General features: G+C 44.3%; 1 pseudogene; it reads left to right on the top strand.

Moving 5' to 3' along the window:
- The first annotated feature begins 1,211 nt into the window (after positions 1-1,211).
- LOC147109893 (V-set and immunoglobulin domain-containing protein 10-like) overlaps positions 1,212-6,882 on the top strand; it is a 41,245-nt pseudogene continuing 35,574 nt past the window's right edge.

Below are 6,882 nucleotides of genomic sequence, written 5' to 3'. Positions count from 1 at the left end.
CAGTTTCGTGCATGCACTGCGCATGCGCGGGAAACCGGCACTTCTGTTCCCTTGAAAGAAGGGGTTCAGAGGTCGAATGCGTGCACAGGAGAGGCAGCGCGTGCGCATCGAACTTACGTTTTTTTTGCAGGTTTCCCCGGGAGGCTAAGTCTCCAGAAGTTAGACATGTAAAAAGCAGTCACAAGGCCTGCTTTTTATAAGGTAAGTGGTGAATTAATTAAAATTAAAACATTTTTTCCACAGGTTTATTATTTTTAAATACTTTAAAGAAAGTTAAGTTTATTTTTAGCCCCGTTAGAAAATGTAATTATTTTTTTCAAAAATTTAAATTATTGTTTGAAAGTTATTTCATGTAATTTATAGTTTATTTTAAAAATGTGATGTTTCTTTTTAATTTATTTGAAGGTTTAGTGATGTTTTGGGGCTTAAAATATTTATAGTTTTAACAGGTCTTCCTGTCAAACTTATGAATGAAGCATTCCCTGCTACCATTGGCTCTCCATGGCCCATGTCACCCCAGGGGATGCATCGAACTAACTGCACCCCTGGGATACGCAAACACTGCATGCCGGCAGTTGGAGTGGGCCCAGGATCGCAATCCCATGTGGGCCCATAGCTCAATGGCCGGCACGGTAGGTAAGTGCAGGTCGGGGGCTTGCACCCGTGGGAGGTCTCCGACCCGAATTTCTGGGTCATTATCTGGCCATAGTCTCATTGCTGTTTGTGGGATCTTGCTGTGTGTTGCCGCGTTTCCTACATTACAGCAGTGACTGCTCTTCAAAAAGTAATTCATTGGCCCTAAAGCACTTTGGGACATCCTGAGGTGGTGAAAGGCGCTACATAAATGCAGGTTCTCTCTTCCTTGCTGCAGCACTGAGGATGTTCTCTAGATGATATTGTAAATGCATCATGAGGATTTCTTCTGGTCAGTATTTCTAGTGAAATCGATCACGGATTCATAAAAGTGGATTCTGTGATTTCACTATCAAAAGCGATCATAGGAAATCTTCCTGGTACCTTTAGCATGACACAGCCTACAGAGACCAGAACAATTCTTGCCCCTTAATCGTTAAATTGGTTTTCCCCTCATAATCCGGAGTGCTCTGCTGAATAAGGAAGAGAATAAAATCATCAACAAACAGGAATCATAAAGAGTGATTTTTTTACCTGCTATCTACAGAACATCGCCTTGTCACTATGAAATAAGCGCAATGAAACTCGACATTGACCCTTTTAATAGAAGAGGCCAGACATTCAGATCGTCCTTTGCCTCTTACTGTAAGATTGTGGCAGTCAGCAGACATGGCGAGGTTGCTGTCTGTTTTATTTTTCCCGTTCGCTAATCTGGGTGAGTTCTACATTTCATCCTATTCCTCATCACAGTAAAAGTGTCGCATGCGCAAACTGTCGACCATTTCTCGGTTACTCGGTGTGTTTTCTCTCAAGTTCAGTTCTTAGACACGGGGCGGATCCCCGCATTGGTTACAATTATAATCGTGAATGTGTTACACGTGAAAGCACGAGTAACTGACGATCCTTTCTGTTGTTTATTCCTGACAGAACTCGCTTTAACTCTTATTGTTTCTGAGAACCCCATTGACAGCATTCCCGGAAACTCCGTGTATTTTTTGCTCAAACCCACGGTCTTGGGGAGTTTTTATACAAGTTGGAAATTCAATTTCAGTAAAGTACTAGCGATAGGACAGGGACCTAGTGCATAGTATTCACTGGCATATACAGACAGAGTAAAGCTTTTCACCAACAATGGGACCTTACATCTGGATGCTGTTACACTGAAAGATTCGGGTTTGTACCGAGTAGATGTGAGCGACATAACCAGCGGATATACATCATCAGCGGAAATCACACTGCGAGTACACGGTGAGTACAGAATTCATTCACACTACCTAGTTTATTTCCTATTAAAACGATTAGAGCAACTATTAGGGCGACTCATATTTTAAATCCACGATATCCCACGGTGCTACTGGCCATCTCGACTTGGGAAGTCTCAATAACATTCGGTGTGCAAAGGTACATGAAATTGTTTTGATAATCCAGCGATCTAGCCCATACTTAGACCGGCACCCACCGCTCAAACCTGAAGAATCGTTCCTTCAATATCTTGAATTTGGTTGTGTTAATATTTGGTGGGAAAAAGGATAACGAAGCAAGATGTTCGTCAAACCAATGCGTGCAGGCAAAAGTTCCGCTATCACTTGTGATGTCGAATACAATTTGCCCCTGGGTTCGCGGGAATGGTAGCATAGTGGTTATGTTACTAATAATCCCGAGGCATTAGTTCAAATCCCACCAGGACAGCTGGGGAATTTAAATTAAATTAAATGAATCTGGAATAAAAAGCTAGTATCAGTAGTGGTGGCCATGAAACTATCAGATAGTTGCAAAACCCATCTGGCTCACTAATGTCTTTTAGGGAAGGAAATCTGCCGCCCTTACCCGGTCTGGCCTATATGAGACTCCAGGCCCACATCAATGTGGTTAACTCTTAACAACCCTCTGAAATGGCCTAGCAAGCCACTCAGTTGTAAAAAAAATACTGGAAAGAAATATACTAAGAACTCCTGCCCTAAGAGCACTATGGGAGAACCTTCACCACACAGACTGCAACGGTTCAAGAAGGCAGCTCACCACCACCATCTCAAGGGCAATTAGGGTTGGGTAATAAATGTGGGCCTTGCCAGCTACGTCCTCATCCCGAGAATGAATCATGGAAGGCCTGAGACGGTGCCCCTCTATGAGGAATATGAGCAGCCTCAGTGAATGCCCAAGGAACCGAGACTTATCAAATAGAAATTTAAAGCACAGAAACAGCCATTCGGCCCAACTGGTCTATGTCGGTATTTATGCTCCAAAAAAAACCCGCCTCCCACCAGCCTTCATCTAACCCAATCAGCAAGCCCATCTATTCCTTTCTCCCTCGTGTGTTTATCTAGCTGCCTCTTCAATGAATCTATGCTATTCTCCTCAACTGCTTGTGTTAGCGAGTTCCACATTCTAACCACTCTGTGGATGAAGAAGTGTCCCCTGAACGGGCAAGCGAAGATTGGGCGGCCTGGGCAGGCAGTCAGGAGAGTGGGGTGAAGTGGGCTGAGTACCGGGACAGTAGACATGCATACATTCCTGTTGGGGGCCCAGATTGCTCCTTCTCCTCCAGGCGTCAAAGTTAATTTCAAAACTTGCATTTAGGTTTTTTTCCTGATAGGTTTTACTGAGTGGGACATGCACATCAAATAACTCCAATCAGCGTGTTACTGAAGACGTTACCCAAGTCAAGGGCCACCTAAGCCCTAGCAAAATCTGGTTCGGGGCAAGAATGGAAACAACTAGAGTTGATCGATTTTAACTCCCGTTTCGCTCAATTTACGTGGGGTGGAGGGAGTTAAAATTTCCACTAAAGTCTAAGGTGATCTAAATCTAAAATTTCCCCCTGCAAGTATATACCCAATTCCTTTTTGAAAGTTATTGGGCCAGAAATTGGGTACTCACGCGTAGTGCCGGTTTTGTGCATGCACTGCACTTGCGCGGGAAACCGGAACTTCCGTTCCCTTAAAGGAAGGGGTTCACAGGTCGAACACGTGCGCCGGAGAGGCAGCGCTTACGCCTGGAACTTCCGGTTTTTTTACAGGTTTCTCCAGGAGGGTAAGTTTCCAGCAGCTCCGCTTGTAAAAAGCAGTCGCAAAGCCTGCTTTGAACAAGGTAAGTGGTGAATTAAGTAAAATTAAAACTTTTTTCCACAGGTTTATTATTTTTAAATACTTTAAAGAAAGGTAAGTTTATTTTTAGCCCCGTTAAAAACTGTAATTAATGTTTTCAAAAATTTAAATTATTGTTTAAAATAGTTATTTTATGTAATTTATAGCTATTTTAAAAATTTGATTAAAAAAAAATGATTTGAAGTTTTAGTTATGTTTTGGGGCCGAACTCTATTCACAGATTCGACAGCTCTTCCTGTCAAACTGCTACGATTGGCTCTCCATGGCCCACGTGATCCCAGGGGACGCTTCAAACTAACTGCACCCCTGGGATACGCGAGCACTGCGCGCCGGCAGTTGGAGCAGGCCCAGGATTGGAACCCCACGTGGGCCCACAGCACAACGGTCGGCGCGCTAGATAAGCACAGGTCGGGGGCTTGCACCCGCGGGAAGCCTCCGACCCGAATTTCTGGCCCATTAAAAGGCGGAAATTAAGCTCACCGGCTTCCCGAATTGCACCAGCCCGCCCGTGGGTCTCAGTGGGAATACCAGACAGGTTTCATTTACATCCTGCGACTAACTGCCGTCTGTAAAAAAAAAACAACTTGCATTTGTCTACCGCCTCTACCGTAGTAAAACGTCCCAAGATGCGCCACAGGAGCATCATCAAATACAATTTGACACCGAGCCACTTAAGGAGATAATAGGGCAGATGACGAAAAGATTGGTCAAAGTAGATGGTCAGGAGCGTCCTAAAGGAGGAGAGAGAGGTAGAGAAGCAGATAGAGAGGGCATTTCAGAAATAGGGCCGAGGCAGCTGAATGCACAGTCGGCAATGGCGGAGCGAAAGAAATTTGAGATGCACAAGAGGCTAAAATTGGAGGAGCACAGAGATCTCGGAGGTGTGTAGGGCTGAAGGAGGTTAGTGAGATAGGGAGTGGCGAGGCCACAGAGGGATTTCAACACAAGGATGAGAAAAGGCAACTGGCTGATTGCTGGCAATCGCAGAATGTGTGGCCTGGGCAACAATCAGGAAAGTGGGGTGGAGGTGGGGGTGGGGGTAGTACCGGGGCAATAGAGGTGCGATGTTCCTGTTGGGGCAATGGAAACACTCCCACTGCTCCAGGTGGTCAAATAAGTTCAAAACTTTGCTTTTCGTTTCTTTCCTGCTAGATTTTACTAAATGGGTCTATGCACCTCATAGGACCCAGATTAGCTTATTAATGAGGCCCCTAACTGAGTCAATGTCTGCCTGAGCTCCTGCAAAAAGCAAGGGGGTAAATCTGTTTCGGGACGGAATTGGAAGCAGAGAGTCGCTCGATTTTAACTCCCATTCCTTTTGGTTTCCGCCGGGAGGAGTGAGCAACAGCAACCTTGAAAATAACCGATAACAGAGACTTCGGCTGTACAGTAACGAACATCGTGAACTCTGTTGAGAGCCCAGCAGTCAAGTTAAAGGTCTATGGTGATTAAACTAATTTCTTTTGTTAAATCCTAACTATACAAAATGATAGTTCTCAAACTTTCAATCAACTCTCCGGGAGCGAAATTCGACTGGGGCGGGATGCAAAACGGGCAGTATCGCTTTGGCCACCTATTATATGCCCCGCCCTATATCCGGTTCTATTGAAGCCGTATTGAAGCCATACCGTCGGTTTTGCATCCCCGCCCAAATCGAATTTTTGTCCAGGGACATATAATTCGAATGTGGCAAATTCTTATGCTTACTTCTGTAGTCCATCGAAATGCTTGGATACATTGCTTTCAATCTGCATGAATGTACTGCAACAGAGATTGTGTATATTTATCAAACAGGCTGAATGCATTAATCAGGGAGAGCAACAGAGACAGGATCAACCGACGGTGTTTGAAATTAGTTGTATCTGGTATTCAATTGAGAGGTAAAATTGCAATGCAGTTTGGCAATGATAAGTGTTAAATTATTGCGCATGGGTTGAACAGGGTGAGTAGACCATGAGTGGAACTGCATTAGAAAAGGGAGCTTTAGGAAGACGCTGTACTGCCATCATCTCATTGATATGAAGCTGATTGGGGTGCACACCGACAGGATGTGGTAGCACAGCTTAGACATCCAGTCCTGATCTGATACTGCAGTAGATAGTGAAGGGGTCTGGGAACCCCTCTGGGAGACATTGTGCCAGAACCTGGCTTCAAGGTTGAGCAGAGATTTAATGGCGCTGTTCAAAATTGTAAAGCATTTGGATCGAGTAAATAAGGAGAAACTATTTCCACTGGCAGCAGCGTGGGTAACCAGAGGACACTGATTTTAAATAATTGGCAAAATAACCAGGTGAGGAGCTGTCTTGATGCAGCGTGTTGTAGTTATCTAGAATGTGCTGCCTGAAAGGGCGGTGAATTTCAAAAGGGAATGGGATATTAACTTGAACAGGAAACAATTGCAGGGTTTTGGGGAACGGGAAGGGGAGTGGGACTAAATTCAAAGAGCTGGTACAGACACGATGGGCTGAATGGCCTCCTTCTGTGCTGCATCATTCTATGTTATGTTTTATTCCAGGGGATGTAGAACTCCAGCTCTGGTTGAAACCAGATTTTACAGAAGTGGTCAGTTGGCCTGGTGAGAATCTTGATGCCTTAACAATCGTGTCATTGAGTCTTAGTGTTGAGAACTATGTCACTGCTGCTCACACTTCTCTAAAAGTATAAAAGAAACGAGAGTGGTGCAGCGCTGTCGGCTGCACTCTGAATTCCACATCTACTGGTCTGAGAGTGATGAGAAAGTCAAACTGCAACTGTAGAAAGTGCTCGCAGTGATGGCTAGATTATTATAAATGTTGGGACGATTCAATAATTTGAATAATCAATGCAATTTGCCTGCGGTGAGCATAGTGAGTATGTACCAGAGGAGAGTTTGCAGTGAACGAGAGTGGCTGGTTAAGTATTAAGTTTTATTTATCCATTCATTGGTTAGCTGTTAAAATATTACTTGATAACAAATCAGTGACTGGTGTTTATCCTGATCTGGAGAGTGACACTGAAAAATAGTTGGTTCGAAGCTGTTTCTTTTTTATTTATTAATTCCGGAATCTACTTGAGGCCATTCCGTGCAGCAGCGCAGTGACAACCGGTGTTGTGCGGAACTTGCATGATGTGGGAGTTGTTGTGATTAATTTCAATCTGCGCTTGC

The sequence above is a fragment of the Somniosus microcephalus genome, chromosome 12 (assembly GCF_052327205.1).
Source record: "Somniosus microcephalus isolate GS21.2 chromosome 12, FLI_Smic_1.0, whole genome shotgun sequence".
NCBI classification, from domain to species: Eukaryota; Metazoa; Chordata; class Chondrichthyes; order Squaliformes; family Somniosidae; genus Somniosus; species Somniosus microcephalus.
This window is presented reverse-complemented; position numbering and strand designations above follow the sequence as displayed.